Raw genomic sequence first — 17,941 nt, forward strand, 5'->3', positions numbered from 1 at the left:
TGTTGAAGTTGTATAAGCCTAATTTGGAGTATTGTGTGCCGATCTGCTCACTTAACTACAGAAGAGATATCAATAAGATTGAAAGATTGCAGAGAAAATGCACAAAGATGTTGCTGGGTCCTGAGTTATTGGAAATGGTTGAATAGATTAGGACTTTATTCCCTAGAGCGTAGGAGAATGAGGAGAGATCTGATAGTCATTGACAAAATTATGCAAAGAATAGATAGAGTAAATGCAAGCAGGGTTTTTTCCACTGAGGTTGGGTGAGAATAGAATTAGAGGTCATGGGTTGAGGGTGAAAGATGAAATGTGTAAGATGAACATGAGGAGGAACTCACTCAGAGGGTAATGGGACAAGCTGTCAGCAGAGGTGATGGATTTGGGTTCAATTTCGTCATTTGAGAGAAACCTGGCTAGGTTCATGGATGAGAGGAGTTTGCAGGGCTATGGTTCAGATGCAGGTGGATGGAACTAGGCAGATTAGTGGTTCGGCACAGACTAGATGGGTTGAAGAACCTGCTTCTGCGCCGTAGTGTTCTATGACTATTATCAAAGTAGATATAGGTCACCATATACCACCTTGAGATTCATTTTATTGCAGGCATTCACAGTAGCACAAAGAAGTACAAAAGAGTCAATGAAAAACTACACACAAATAAAGACTGATAAATGTGCACAAGAAGACAAACTGTGCAAATAAAAATCAAATAAATAAATACTACTGAGAACATGAGTTGCAGAGTTCTTGAAAGTGAGTCTGTAGGTTGTGGAATCAGTTCAAGCTGAGGTGAGTGAAGTTATCCACACTGGTTCAACAGCCTGATGGTTGAAGAGAAATAAGTATTCCTGAAACAGGTGATGTGGGACCTAAGGCTCCTGACCTACTTCCTGATGGCAACAGAAAGAAGACAACATGTGAACAAATAAAACTAACTGCTCTTTCAAGTCAAATCATCGACTTACCAACCAAAAATAAGACGGTAGCGCGATATTAATATGCAGCAGCCTCTCCGGACTCTGGATTGGGGTTTTCCAAATGTTATGTGGATTTTCTGGTGTAGTCTGTTTTGTCATATGCTTTTTTGATATCATTCTGGGGGAACGTTGTCTCATTTTTTAACTGCATTGCATTTGTGGTTTCTAAATGACAATAAACTGAATCTGAACCTGAATCTGAAATTAAAATCTTATGTATGAAACCAATTACTCAAGTGCACCTCTTGTGCCCCTTGTTCTGGAAAATACCCAAGATTTGGTTAAATAATATCACAGACCAAGAACTGTAGTCATAAAACCATCTATAGATTCCACTAGATTGTGTGATAATTGCTTTTAGTTCCAGATATAAATTTGCTGTGTTTCATGAGCGTCATAAAGTCAGGTTCATGAAAGTACAAGTGCTATCAATGTTTATGGTATCTTTCAATACAATCAAATGAAATAATCAATATTACATTGATTTCTTTGTCTTCAATGTTGTTAAAGTAGACAACATTTCATGGACTTCACAGAAAGGAATTCAAATAGAACAGTAAAAATGTTATCCAAAACATTGGCAAAAGAGTTGGTCTTAAAAAAGTTTAAGGATGAGAAATTTGTGGAGGAAATACCATGCCTTGGGATAAGATGGAGGAGAGCACAGCTTTCTTAGTGTTAAGTTTGTGGGTTTGTGGAAGATTACAGAGAAAGTGAGATCTTGAAAGAATTTAAGCATATGTATGAGATATTTAGGTCGTTTGAATTTCATCTCCTCCCTCTGCCCCTTAGAATCTTAAATGTGAATCTCAGCTCTTTTTCAAATGGACCAAGTTGTCCACTTTCATTTGGACAATTTTGGACAAGTAATCAGACCATTGTGAGTCAGCAAGGAAAGGGTAGTGAAGAAGTATAACAACGTATCAATCATAAAACCTAGGGATCCTGATCCCAAATCCACTTGCATTCAAGTGATAATTCTGAAGTTATTTCCTTTGGGAAACATTAAATGTTGGTGAAGAGCGTGGGAGCCAAATCTTGGATGGAAGAAGAAGATGTCACTCTGAGAAGGTGCTCAATCCAGAGATACAGGAGAGTGGATACAGGAAGCACTTTGAAGAACTTGTTAATTCCAGAAACATACCAATTGGCAGGTTAGTTGACCTCTTTAAATTGTTCATGGTGTGTACATGATTGGTAGAATCCAGATGGCAATTATTGGGAATGTAGGGAGAATAACATAGGTTAGAGTCATACTAATGTAAAAACAAGCTCTCCATGGCTGGCACAGACCTGGTGGGCTGAAGGGCTGTTTATCTGCTGTGTCTTTCCATAACACTATTAGTCTATGATTTAATAGTCTCTGTTTTTGATGTTATGCACTGCACAACATGATTATCATGATACTAGCCTGCTAAGAGTTTAAAAATCCATGATCCACCTAGAAAAAAAAGGTCTTGGAAGCAGATGTTATCCTTATTGAAGTCTTCAACATATTAAAACTTCTTGCCAGAAGGTGAGGAACTTCTGGAACAAATTCAGTCTTTATTTTACTTACAGATACAGCATGGTAACAGGCTGTTCCAGCCCAATGAGCCTGTGCTACCCAGTTAGACCCATGTGATTAATTAACCACTTTGGAATGTGGGAAGTAACCGGCAAACTTAGAGGTGACAACATATAAATTGCTTACAGACGGCAGTGGGAATTGAACCCAGGTTGCTGGTACTATAACAGCATTATGTTAACCACTGCACTACCGTGCTGTTCATCTCCCTCATCTGGAAAGAAGGGAGTACGCCAGGGAGCCAACAAACAAAATTTAAACTTAATCATCTTTATAATAATTCTGGATACTCTGGAGGGTTCCCTCATACAATTTAAGTTGGTACATAGAGCTCATATGACTAAGGATAAGCTATCTCGTTTTTATTTGGATATATCTCCCTACTGTGACAGGTGTAATAATGGAGCAGCTTCATTAATTCATATGTTTTGGACTTGTCCGAATCTTGAAAAATATTGGAAGGAAATTTTTCAAACTTTTTCCTTACTTTTTAAAGTCAATTTTAAGCCTAACCCTCTGATGGCCCTATTCGGTATCGTTGCAGGACAAAATATTAAGCTGAAGGCATCTGATTTACATATTTTTTGGCCTTTAGCTCTCATAGCTAGGAGGGCGCTTTTGTTTAAATGGAAAGATGTTTTTCCTCCTACTCATGCTCAATGGTTATGTGATGTTATGTTTAGATTTAGAGAAGATTCATTGTTCAATTTCTGAATCTTGTCATGACTTTCAAACATTGTGGGGACCTTTTCTGAATTATTTTCAAAACCTTCAATTCATTGGCTCTGATTAATTTTTATTATATGAGAAGGTATTTTACCTTCTTTTCTCCTTAATAAACAGCTTCAGTCTTGGTAGGGGTTAGATTCTTTTTTTTTGTAATAAATTAGTATATTTCAATATAACTATTGATTAACTTACATGAATACGGACGGGGTAATGAGATTGTTATTATGAACAGATATAATGTAATTGGTAGTTTTTTAAAATCTTTTTTGACATTTTATATACACTTTCTTATACTCTGTATTCTTCTATGTAGAAACTAATAAAAATATTGGAAAAGAAGATATTCTGATGGGCAAGTGTGATACGGTTCTACCCTGCTATCTGCAGAAAGAAAGCCATAGCAAGCTTCCTTTCTCCGGTGCCTCAGAAAGTGCTCTTTTATTCAGGGTTGATCCTGAGAACAAGAAGTGTAATGGACTCCAAAACAACTTGCAGGGAATGGCATCAATTTCAAGTACATGGCCTTTTTTTCAACCTTTTGACCGGCTTCAGTGGTCAATTGAGAGTGACTATTGAGAAACCTCCTCAAAATCTGACTGTTTTCAGAGAGTTGTCTCCATTCTACATCTGCAACGCCTCAGAGAGATCAGATATTGATGGAAAAAAATCGCCCTTGATTCAAGTGGGCTGCTTGGAGCAGGTTGCCGTGGTTCACCAGCGCCATCCTGGAGAGGGAGAGATTGAAAATCTGGCTGAGTGGTGCCACAACAACAATCTCTTTCTTAATATCAGCAGGACCAAGGAGATGATTATTCCACTTCAGGAGGAGGAAATCGGAGGTCCACGTGCCAGTCAACATCAGGGGATCAGCGATGGAAAGGGTCAGCAACTTTAAATTCCTCAGTCTTATCATTTCAGATAATCCATCCTGGGTCTAGCACGTAGGTGCCATTACAGAGAGAACGCGTTAACATCTCCACTTTATTGAAGGTTGTGACGATGTAGCATGTCATCTAAAAGTCGATGGAGGCTTACTGTCAAATAACGAATGGCTGTCACGGTCACTTTTCTTGTGATCGCAGGACCCCTTCAGACTTTGTTACTCTGGTATGCCATAAATTCGATTTGTTGATTTATTGGATGAGGACAGGGGTGAATGGAGGGGGCCTAGTCCTCAGTGTCACCTGTTGGCAGCGCTCAGAGTGAAGGGATGAAGCCGTTGTGCCTCACTGGGAGGACGGTGAGACATGGTGTTCAGGACGGAGTCGAAGCTGCTCTCCCGGAGTTTCATTCAGCAGAAGACAAGCTCTGTCATGGCTTTCTGCAGATTTTTTTAGCACTGCTCAATGGATTTGGGCCTCAAGCTGTGGGCTGCTTGCTTCTCGGCTTCTGGTGGAGAATGAGCCATTGTGCTGTATCGGGGGCGGTGTAGCGCTGTTGTGGCGACTGAAGATTTAAAATAGACTGAGGGGTCCAGACTATATATATATATTTGTCTGATTGTGCTTTTACTAATATTCTATATGTGCCTGTATATGCAAGGACTGGGCCTCAAAGCCACATATTCACCTAGCGGGCGTCGGGGGCCAGTTAACAAATGGTATCGGTGGGCAGGGGGTGTCTGGAGTAATATATGCATATTCTGTGTCATTGTACTTTTACTGATATTCTATATGGGTTTGTTGACTTTTATGCATCAAGTCACGGTGTTGCGGAGGGGGGCGGGGTTGGCGGCCCTGGGGAATCTTAATACGTGATTGTGATCTTAAGCGTGCCTACTGTGTGTGACTGTTGGTAACACGTCTTTGCACCTTGACCCCGTAGTAACGCTGTCTCGCTTGGCTGTATTCATGTATGGTTAAATGACAATTAAACTTGAATTGAAAACTTTACCAGACTACTGTAGGTGTGTGGTGGAGACTATATTGACTGGTTGCATCATGACTGGGTATGGAAACAATGATGCCCTTGTACGGAAAAGCCTGCAAAAAATAGTGGATATGGCCTAGTCCATCACAAGTGAAGCCGTCCCCGCCAATGAGCATATCTACAAGGAGTGCTGTTGCAGCAAAGCAGGATCCATTATCAAGGACCCCCACCACCCAGGCCATGCTCTCTTCTCGCCGCTGTCATCAGGAAGAAGTACAGGAGCCTCAGGACATGCACCACCATGTTCAGGAATAGTTATTCCCTCATAAGCATCCGGCTCTTGAACCAGAGAGAATATCGTCAATCAACTTCACTTGCCCCACAACCTATGGACTCACTTTCAAGGACTCTTCCTTTCATGTTCTTGATATTTATTGCTGATTGTTTTATTATTATATTACTACTAATAATAATATTTACTTTTTCTTTTTGTATTCGCAGTTTATCTTTTTTTGCACATTAGTTGTTGTACATCCTGTTGGATGCAGTCTTTCAATAATTCTATTGTGTTTCTTGTATTTACTGTGATTGCCCACAAGAAAATATAACTCAGAGTTGTATATGGTGACATATATGTAGTTTGATAATAAATTTACTTCAAACTTTGAAGTGCACCAGAATATCCTTTGGTCATCTGAGGAACAGAGTATTTGAAGAGCAGGAGCTCAAAGGCAGAGGACATAGATCATGGATTGCTAGGCAGCAATGACCCATCCTCCATTACACACTGTAGCCATGGACCACCTAAAGCAGTCACCTCAAACCATGAAAGAGGTAGCATAAATGCTACCATCGCCAAGTTTGTCAAATGGATGTCAGTGTTTTCTCCTGGGCTAAAATTCCCAGCATCAAGGTTGTAATTACGCTTAACTAGCTCCAACATATGGGCTGTTGTCCAAACACCTGATGTCAGACTCTTGAGTCAGACATTCCAGGCTCTGACAACTCTGTCAAAGAGAGTTCCAGCAAAACCGAGAAAACACTTCAAGATTGTGCTCAAAGCACTTCAGTGTTGCCTTCTGGAAATCCCTCACACATGACCACATAAAACAGGGAAGGAGAAACTAATGCCTGAAAAAGGTCCAGCCACAGAAACAGTTTGCCAGCCTTCACAGATTGGATGGAATACAAAATCTTTCATATAGCCTTAATGTGATATTCTCAAACATTAAAACAATCAAGAATTGCTATTGATTAATGGTACCATTAAAATTTCTAAATATATTGAAAAAGTTTAAGAACAACTAACATCAATTAAGTAAGACTAAATGAATTAAATCAAATAATGTAAAATCCCTTTAGCTTACCTCTCTTCCTTGCAGCCTGTCTTCTCCACTGTAGTCATTGAAGCCTGCTGCATGTTTAATGGACGAGTTCCAGACACAGCTTCCAAGAACCTGTGGAAGTGTGTGCTCCACTTTGAATTAAATAATGATCCCAGTGTCAGAACTTAATTGGAATGACAATGCTGAAGAAATTAAGAACTGAGCTTATGTATGAGTATGCATGAGAGTTTTTGACTTCTGTACAAAGATGAAAAGTTTTAAATTTTTTGGTAAACTCCAGACTTCTAATGCTGTGAGGAGATGGGTTTAAATTTGGGAGTAATTAACATGTTCGATGTTTCCCTCATATTGAAAAGAGGATTCAATATTATCTTTGATTTGGGTTATGTAAATACCGTAATAAATTACATTAGCTGGAGTGACTGAGCATAAGTTGGATTGCAAACATCATATCATACTAGCATACCCAAAATAATTAATGGTAACAGTCAAGAACATAACTCTTCTGCCTAGTAAAGAGGAATGCACCATACATTTCTCTTAGGAAGGCGTTGTCCATCAATAAGGGCTCCCACCACCCAGGACATGGCCCCTTCACACTGTTACCATCGGGAAGGAGGTACAGAAGCCTGAAGGCACACACTCAGTGTTTCAGGAACAGCATCTTCCCCTCTGCCATCCGATTTCTAAATTCATATTGGATCCATGAACATTACCTCACTAATTTTTTTTCATTTCTGTATTTTTGCACTACTTATTGTTACTTAACACTCTCTCTCTCTCTCTCTCTCTCTCTCTCTCTCTCTCTCTCGCTCTATATATATATATATATATATATATACACTACACATACTTAATGTAACTCAGTGTTTTTCCTCTATATTTATTTATCATGTATTTCATTGTACTGCTGCCATAAAGTTAACAAACTTCATGACATATGCTGGAGATATTAAATCTGATTCTGATTCTGATTTGCAGATACTTTACATGATATGTACTTCTGGATTAGAATGAGATGTGATGTTGGCCAATGTAAACAACAACACTAAAGTACATTGCAAAGCTGAAAATGCTGGAAGGTTCCTGTGAATTTCCTGCAGCTCCCTTACTGAAATTGACCCCCTTCTCCTCCTTTTCTGTATATTTCAAATGTATAAAATACCAACCTGAGCAAAGAGAGACCAGGGCAGTCCTGTTTATTGAACTGAACTGACACTGAGTGAAAACAAATAAAGTATCTTTAAGGAGTTAATTCACATGCAGTTGAAGTCCCACCTTTAAGTTATTCCTGGTGTTCCCTCTGACAGCTGCACTTTTGTTTGGTTGACTGAATTGTCCATTAAACATCAAGTGGCAGAGCTGTGATTGACACATTGCGTGTAAAGAGCAGTGGGGATTTGGAGTTGTGATTACGCTTGATCTCTAGCCTGCGGCTTGCGGTTTGCATTGTGTGCTGACACTCAGTGACTGATTGACTTTATGCCATTGCAGTGAATGGAGGTGCTGTTGTTGGTGGATACAATAGAGATTATTGTTAGTCATGCAGGTTCCAGCTCGCTCAGCTTCCAAGCCAGTCATTTCTGGGAGATCTTCGTGAGGAGCTGATGCAGGTGAATTTTACATGAGTCACGCTATGTGCTGGAAACAACTGCAGTCCAGCTGATCCATTCTGTTCCTTTCAGAATTACCTGAAATTTCACCTTACATTTATTGTCTTATTTTATTAATAGTTAATGCGTTAACTTTATTGCCAAATCCCTCAGAATTCTTTTCTTGTCCAACTTTCTAAATTTCAACACATGGATAAAGCAGCAGGTTTTAAAAAAATATATAATGCAATGCTTGATACAAACCACGTTGATGAAAAATATGTCTTAATAGCATTGCAGGAAATAATGTGAGTACAGGCAAGGGAACAGAGGATAGAACTTGAAGCATAACTTTCTAAAAACTTGCTAAAAAATATGACATTTGAGAAGGAATAGATGAATGGAGTAGAGTGAAGTGACAAGTGTGGGCGTTGGAGAACTGGCCACAAATAATACAAAGGGCAGGGAGCCTGTTTAAAATGTCACTTTGATGCTTTTAACTTGAACTGAACTGACTGCAATAATGATGAAATCATTGATTATTCACCTTGATAAGAATGATCATGTTGGCTAGTGTTCAGCCCTCCTCTCAGGTGTTTCATCTCTTCACTGAACTGAGGCTGTGGCCTACAACTAATGGGCTGTGACCGGCTTTGTGGCTGCGGACTCACTTTTGTGAACTTCACTTCTGAATCTTATTCGCTTACTTTTATTGTCTGCGTGTTTTTTTTTCCCCTGTACGTTAGGTGTTTGACAGTCTTATCTTTTTAATGGGTTCTATTGGGTTTCTTTGTTTGGTGGCCGCCTGTAAGGAGATGAATCTCGAGGTTGTATATTGTTTACACACTTTGAAAATGGATGTACACTGAGTTTTGAACTTTGATTATGTCCCCTTCTGAACATGCATGGAAGAGTGCTGTGTAACAGTGTGCTGCTGAAAACACAGATAATTCTTGCAACCTGCATTGGGCGATTGTGCACGAGAATTTTAATTTACTGTTATGCTGTCGTCATTGCCTCCTCTCATGATGCTTCTGAAACCTTCTGGGATTTGCTAGTATCGTTTGGTAGCATAACAGTGTGTGTTAACATGTGTTTAAGCTCTTTGACCATGAAGGTTACCGCAGCCAAGTGTCCTCTCCCACATCCACAGGATTACAGGCTGATGTTCAGGACCAGAAGCCTTAACTGATTGCATTGGGTAGTCCCATACATTTGTTCAAATTTGAACAAATATTCAAATGAAATATCACGCAGTTTTATTTTGTTTTTACTAATGTGATGTCTGTGGCTTAGCAGTTAGTATATTGGAGTCACTCATTGCTTGCTCAGAATCCAGAGCAGGGACTTGAGAAGAATCAGAATCAGATTTAATATCACTAGCATATGTCGTGAAATTTAATTTAATGGCAGCAGTACAATGAAATACATGATAAATAAATATAGAGAAAAAGCACTGAGTTACATTAAATATATAAATGTCTATTAAATAGTTAATTTAAAATAAGTAGTGCAATATAACAGAAATAAAAAAGTAATGAGGTCGTTTTCATGGGTTCAATGTTCATTTAGAAATCTGATGGCAGAAGGGAAGAAGCTGTTTCTGAATTACTGAGTGTGTGCCTTCAGGCTTCTGTACCTCCTTCCCAACAGTAACAGTGTGAAGAGGGCATCTCCTGGGTGGTAGGGATCCCTAATGAAGGACAGCATCTTCCTTAGGCACCGCCCATTGAAGATGTCTCGGATACTACGGATGCTGGTACCCAGGAAAGAGCTGACTAATTTTACAAGTTTCTGCAAATTATTTCAATCTTGTGCAGTAGCAGCTGTGCTGAGACCAGGCAGTGATGCATCCAGTCAGAATGCTCTCCACAGTACATTTGGAGAAGTTTCCGAGTGTTTTAGTTGACAAACCAAATCTCCACAAACTCCGATTGAAGTATAGCCGCTGTCTTGCCTTCTTTATAGCTGCATCAATATGTTGCATCCAGTTTAGGTCCTCAGAGATCTTAAACCCAGGAACTTGAAACTGCTCACTCTCTCCTCTTCTGATCCCTGTATGATGTTTGGTTTGTGTTCCCTCTTCCTACCCCTCCTGAAGTCCACAATCAACTCTTAGGTCTTGCTGATGTTGAGTGCAAGGTTGTTCTGCAACACTATCAACTAACTGATATATCTCGCTTGTGTACGCCCTTTTGTCAGCATCTGCAATTCTGCCATCAACAGTTGTATCATCAGCAAATTTATAGATGCTGTTTGAGCTATGCCTAGCCACACAGTCATGGGTGCAGAAAGAGTAGAGCAGTGGGCTGAGCACACACCCCTGTGGAACTCCATTGTTAGTTGTCAGCGAGGTGGAGATGTTACTTCCAATCCACACAGATTGTGGTCTCGGTTAGGAAGCCGAGGATCCAGTTACAGAGGGAGGTACAGAGACCCAGGTTCTGTGGCTCACACCATTTCAGCAGGAAGGAGTCAGAGTTTCTTAGTCGAGTCATTAAATGTAGACCATAGACAATTTAGGAAAAGCAAACCTGGGAAATTATTATAATTGTTTAATTTGCAAAACAGCAATTCTTATCACAGTCAAAGAAACAATATAGAACTTGTAACTAGTGGCAGGAAGTTTATAGTAAACATGTACAAAATGCTGGAGGAACTCTAGCAGGTCAGCATCCATGGAAATGAACAAACAGTTAACACTTCGAGCCCAGATCCTCCTTCAGGACTGGAAGGCAAAGGGGAAGATGTCGCATAAAAAGGTGGGGAAAGGGAAAAGAGGATAGTTAGAGGTGAAACCAGGTGGGTAGGAAAAGGTAAAGGGCTGGAGAGGAAAGAATATGATAGGAGAGGAGAGTGGACCATGGGAAAAAGGGAAGGAGGATGGGACCAGAGGGAGATAATAAGCAGGTGAGAAGAGATAAGGAGCCAGAGTGGACATGTTCCCAGGAAGAAGACGTGGCACTGGTAGCAAATCTGGTACCTCAATTTTTTTTCTTCCAGTCCGCTTCTGTATTTCCTGTTGTCATGGTTTTGCCACGTTTATCTCTCATCTTTTCCCCCACTATAATGGAAATTGCCTGTGTAAACAAATTATTCTACAATTATACAGAAAATGCTGGAGGAGCTCAGCAGCCCAGGCAGCATCTATGCAAGTGAATAAACAGTCGACGTTTTGGTGAGATTTTTTTTGGAAGAAAGAGAAGGAGGAGGGAAAACTAGAGAGAAAGTGGCAGACAGGTGATTAGGGGAAAAAGGGTGAGAGGGTAACCAGAACAGTTAGTGAAAAACGAAAGAAGGGGGTGGAAGGGGGAGGGGGAAGAAATTACTGGAAGTAAGAGAAATCAATGTTTATGCCATCAGGTTGGAGGCGCCCCAAGAAGAATATGAGGTGGTGTTCCTCCAACTTGAGAACCCCTGTTATTTTTTAGAATTAATTTGAATGACACTATTTCTATGATCCAATTTAATAAAAACTGCAGCCAGAGACTATCAGGCTGTGTTACTAGTACGGATTCATTCAAAATTTTTGGAGTACTCAATCAGGCTTTTGGCACTTGCATCTTTGGACGGTCCCATTTCTCAAAGAAGGCAGTAAGGCACAGCAGCCAAATATTTATTCACTAAGCATTAATTTCCTGAGATTTGGTAAGGCTCAGACTCTAAAATAAACTGTTTTAATCACTGCCTTTGGCTTCAAAGGATAGTGTGTATTTGGTAGATCAACTCACAAAACTTTTATGTGGCTGCTTGACTAGAAACATTGTTCACATCTGGAATTAACACTGATCTGCATAAAGAGTACATGGTTCTTTGATTTAAGTAAAGTTAAAAACGAAACTATGATTCCCCTGCAGTTACAAGCTGTCTGTACAGTCCCGGACATGTGAAACTGGGAGGTTTATTTTGCTGGCTGGGTGCAGCTTCCATTAATACATTTTTTCATCAAAGTTGGAAGACTTGTCTTCTGAGGGTTGAAATGTCTAATACAAGAGGGCATGCATTTAAGATGAGAGGGAGTAAGTTCAAAGGAGATGTGCTGGGCATGTTTTTTTACACAGAGGATGGTTTGTGCTTGGTGTTCTGTACCAGGCATGGTAGTGGAGGTAAATATGTTGGGAATGTTTAAGAGGCTCATGAATGTGCAGAGAATGGAAGGATATGGACATTATGAAAATAGAAGGGATTAGGTTAGGCATTTAATTACTAGTTTAGTTTGGCATAACATTGTGGGCTGGAGGATCAGTTTCTTTGCTGTACTGTTCTGTGCTCTATGTTCTATCTGGTAGTAGGTTGCCATTTATCGGGATCTACCAGGGATGTTGCGTCCATGCTGTCTATGTAAGCCAGGGCAGTACGATATGGAGGGCAAGCCATTGTCCTTGCAGCAGGCTACCCCTCTCCACGCAGCTGATGAATCCAAAGGAACAGCAGGGACTGGTTGGCAGTTTGGCATCAACAACATCGCAGAGGTTGCCAGTCAGTGTTGAACTCAATGTGGAACTACCCTACAGACTCCAGCTCTGGATTTTTCCACATGGTTTACTCCTGAGGCTTCCCCACGAGTGGGTATGGCCGCAAGGCAGCGGAAGTTTGAGATCAGAGTTTTCCTTCTCCCAGATGAGCTGCCAACCACGGCTAACCAGCCCCATCTGCCCAAAGCGACTGGTTTTAAGGTGCCAGTAACCCATCTTTGCCCCTTCTGTCAGTAGAAACATTTCTGCTGGGCTGAGTAGCTAAGCCCCACGTGAAGGCCAGGAGCTGGACTTGCCTGTCAGAGGCTATTTGAGGTGCATGGCTTTGGGAGCATTTATACTTATACTTAATACTTTACTTTATTGTCACCAAACAATTGCTACTAGAGCGTACAATCATCACAGCGATATTTGATTCTGCGCTTCGTGCTCCCTGGAGTACAAATCGAAGTAAATACAATAAAAATTTAAATTATAAATCACAATTAGAAAATAGAAAAGGGAAAGTACGGTAGTGCAAGTCAGGTCCGGATATTTGGAAGGTACGGCCCAGATCCGGGTCAGGATCCGTTCAGCAGTCTTATCACAGTTGGAAAGAAGCTGTTCCCAAATCTGGCCGTATGAATCTTCAAGCTCCTGAACCGTCTCCCGGAGGGAAGAGGGACAAAAAGTGTGTTGGCTGGGTGGGTTGTGTCCTTGATTATCCTGGCAGCACTGCTCTGACAGCGTGCGGTGTAAAGTGAGTCCAAGGATGGAAGATTGGTTTGTGTGATGTGCTGGGCAACGTTCACGATCTTCTGCAGCTTCTTCCGGTCTTGGACAGGACAACTTCCATACCAGGTTGTGATGCACCCTAGAAGAATGCTTTCTACGGTGCATCTATAAAAATTAGTGATGGTTTTAGGGAACCGGCCAAATTTCTTCAGCTTTCTCAGGAAGTAAAGGCGCTGGTGGGCCTTCTTGGCAGTGGACTCTGCTTGGTTAGACCAAGTCAGGTCATTTGTGATATTCACCCCAAGGAACTTAAAGCTTTTGACCTGTTCCACCTGCGCACCACTGATGTAGATGTGGTTGTGCAGTCCGCTACTCCTTCTGAAGTCAACAACCAATTCCTTCGTCTTGCTGACGTTGAGGGATAGGTTATTGTCTTTGCACCATGCCACCAGGTTCTTAATTTCCTCTCTGTACTCCGACTCATCATTACCCAAGATATGGCCTACAATTGTGGTGTCATCAGCAAACTTATATATTGAGTTTGATGGAAACTTGGCTACACAATCATGGGTGTACAGTTAGTACAGCAGGGGGCTGAGTACACAGCCTTGTGGGGCACCGGTGCACAGAGTGATTGTAGAGGAGAGCTATTTAATAGATAGTGGGAGCTTATCCCCACTACTGCCCCCCGCTATAACAAAATTTGTTGGCGATATAAAAATATCATAGGATAGTAGTAATTGGTGTGCATTGCTTTTGCTTTCAAAGCATAACACAGGCTCAAAGCTTACCAATTTAGTAACATATTGAGCTATATTCGATAGTGGCAACAGTGGAAAGTTCAAGGGGTCCATTTTATAACCTAAGCTGAATAAAGGCCTTTATTGATTCTTCATAGAATAGATTGCTAGCAACGTATTCAGCTTTGGAAATATTATACCTAGGCAAAGGACAGATACATGCCCTTTTCAGTATGGGTGACTCATGAATCATAACGTGTTGGGATGGATAGATTACTCTGGCAGAGCCAGATTGGACACAGTTGATCAAGTGGCCCCATTCTGTCCCAGGATGAATCTGCTTTTATTAGTGCTTTGCTTTTATTTAATGATGGAAACCATAAATGGGGAACAGCAAATCGCTGAGCAAGCTTTGCAGAAACTTTCGAAAGTGGAACAAAGAGATACTAACAATGAAAAATATTTTTTGTTGTTGGATATGTCATAAAAAAGAGCTAAAAGTCACAAATGATTATGTGAAAAAATCAGAGATGAGTCATTATATGAAAAGGAACAGGAAATGCAGATGCATTATGTTTACATGTGGTGATACTTAATCATTCATTCTATTTTCTGCAAGTTCAAACAATTCTAATTCAAATATTTTTACAGCTATTGATTTAGAATTCCTTACTGTTGTCTCCTCACTTTCATCACTCTGTCTCTACCTGTACCTTTCCTTAATTTTGGGCAAATTGTAGATAGCGGTGGAAGTACCCTCGCTTCAACTATCTTGTCTATAGCATCAGCAAGTTATCGGTTTATATCCCACTCCAATAATTTAGACTAATATTTTGGTGTTTCACTATTAGAGAGGTGATCCTTTACATCGGATGTTAAAGAGAGATCTGTTCTCTCAGGTGGACAAAAGTTCCCTTGGAACTACTTCAAAGAAGAGCCAGAGAATTATCCAAGCACCTTGGCCAATTTTTATCCCACCTTCAACGTAACTGTAGCAGATTATCTGCCTGTTGTCACACTGCAGTTTAGGGACCATACTACACACAAACTGGCTACATATCCCATCCACATTTCCTACACAGCACTTCAAAGAAAGTTCAGAAGCTCTAAATTGATTCAGGATATTCTCAGGAATATAGAAAGGGTTATATAAATGTGAGCCACTCATTCTTTGTCATCTTCCATGCTGAGATCAGGAAACCCTTCCAGAGATGAAAATAAAACCTGGGCTCTATACTAACTCACTGGATTAATTTTTTTTTGGGATTATTGGGAGGTCTTTAGTTTTTTTGAGATAATAGCAAATGCAGGTGTATGTATAAAATAACTAGAAGGGAAGAAATATAGGTTGAATAGTATAAAAAGTACGGGTAAAGACAGTGATGAAAGTGAGGAGACAACAGTAAGGAATTCTAAATCAATAGCTGTAAAAATATTTGAATTAGAATTGTTTGAACTTGCAAGTTAACAGAACGAATGATTAAGTATCACCACATGTACACATAATGCATTTGCATTTCCTGTTCCTTTTCATACTCCAATGACTCATATCTGATTTTTTATACAATCATTCATGACTTTCTAGCTCTTTTTTCTTGACATACCCAACCACAAAAAATATTTTTATTGGGTATTATCTCTGTGTTACATAGTCACCTTTTGCTAAAGTTTCTTCGATGCTTGCTCAACTATCTGTTGTTCCCTATTTATGGTTTCCAATGTTAAATAGAGACAAAATACTCATAGAATCACCCTAGGACAGAATGGGGCCATTTGATCCACTGTGTCCAATTTGGCTCTACGAGAATAATCTACTCCATCCCATTTGCTAGTCTGTCTCTTAAACTCTTCATTTTTCTTAATTGCCCTTTAAATTTCTTTTCAAAAGCCTGGATAGACTATATTTCTACTGCCCTTATAGACAGTGTGTTACAAATTATCATAATTTTCGGTGAAAAAAAAACAAATCTTTACTCAGTCCCCATTATCTTTTGCCCTACACTTTACACTTTATCCTCTAGTTCAGGGGTTCCCAACCTTTTTTGTGCCATGGACCAATATCATTAAGCAAGGGGTCCATGGACCTCAGGTTGGGAACCGCTGCTCTAGTCCATGACCCAAATGCTTATGGGAACCACTTCTTTCTACCCTCCAAGCCATCATGACTTCACTTTCTTCGCTCAAAGGACAAATCTATCTTTTCTAGTCTAACCTTGTTGGTGGAATCCTTCAACCCTGAAACCATTTCAGAAGATCATTCACCCATTTGCTCTTTTGTGTCATCACTTCCTTTGTAAAGTACGTTGACCAGAATTGGATGCAACATTCCACTTCTAGTTGAATCAGTGGTTTGTAAAAACTGAACGTAACTTCCCTGCCTTTGAGACCTCATATAGTTCCTTGTTGATCTACCATGATGAGTTTGTTGCTGTTCCGTGTTGACTTGTACATGGAAGCACTTGCTCAGTGAAGCAATACAGGACAAATTAGCTGTCATCTATTCAGTTCAGTTTGGATGCCTGACGAATCAGAGTAACATAATGGCTGACAGCTCCATGTCACTTTTAAACAAATAAAATGCCCCAGTGACAAAATCAAAACCAAATAGATGTGGCTGATTGAGTTGGGCACAACAAGAAAAGATTTAAACATGAAGCTGAGAGGAAACTTGCTAAACAATTTTTAAAACATTCCAAAGGCCAGTGTTAATGCCAGGTTTTGAACACACCAGCAGATAATTATCACTCCTTCGGTACGTCAGCCTGAAGGTATTGCATAAATAGTGACCATCTCTATAAATCCCGTTCATTCTAGGTTTGTGGGTGCCTTGGTCTGGCCCCGGAACAGGGAGTGGTCCTTTTGATTGATATAAGTTACTTCTGGTTGACTTCATCTGCAGATCTTTGTAGACAGTGTGGCATTTTTCAACATAGCCTTCTTGGAGAGTTTGACCCCTTTCAATTATTTTCTAATCTTTCCTCAGAAATTGAAGGAGGATATTCAGCCAATTAATGCTTTGCTGGTTGACCATCAATCCCCTTCCCACACTTACTTCCTATTGTCTTTTACATGTCCACCTGTTCCACTCTGATGGTCCCACCACCCCACAGAACCAAGGTTAATTTATAGTATTCACTTAACCTATCAACCAGCGTGCCTGGAGACCAGACAACTTTTGGGAAATCTGTAAGACCACAGCAAGAATGTGAAACTCCACAAATTCCTTCAAGCAGGGGTTGGTGAACTCCCTACCCTGAGGCTGCAGAGGTTCAGTTATTGAGTTCATTCGAAACGGAAATTGATAGGTTTCTGAATTTATGGAAGTCAAAGGACTGATCGTGATGAGAGGCGTTGATTGTGTGGATAGTCAGAGGCTTTTTCCCAGGGCTGAAATGGTTGCCACAAGAGGACACAGGTTTAAGGTGCTGGGGAGTAGATTCAGAGGTAAGTTTTTCTGCTCAGAGAGTGGTGAGTGCATGGAATGGGATGCTGACAACAGTGGTGGAGGTGGATACGATAGGGTCTTTTAAGAGACTTTTGGATAGGTACATGGAGCTTAGAAAAATAGAGGGCTATGGGGAAGTCTAGTAATTTCTAAGGTAGGGACATGTTCGGCACAACTTTGTGGGCCGAAGGGCCTGTATTGTGCTGTAGGTTTCCTATGTTTCTATGATTTGGTGATAATATGGGAAAACAGTTTTCAGAGAGATGTTCTGATACAGTCAGTACAGTGGCACTGTAGGTAATGCAACTGTCTCATGGCTCCAGTGGACTGAGTCCCATACTCATAATGACTTTGACTATTGTCTGACGAAGGGTCTTGGCCCGAAACATCGACAGTGCTTCTCCCTATAGATACTGCCCGGCCTGCTGCGTTCCACCAGCATTTTGTGTGTGTTGCTTGAATTTCCAGCATTTTATCATGTTGGCTATT

This window comes from Hemitrygon akajei, chromosome 22 (genome assembly GCF_048418815.1).
Source record: "Hemitrygon akajei chromosome 22, sHemAka1.3, whole genome shotgun sequence".
Taxonomy (NCBI): domain Eukaryota; kingdom Metazoa; phylum Chordata; class Chondrichthyes; order Myliobatiformes; family Dasyatidae; genus Hemitrygon; species Hemitrygon akajei.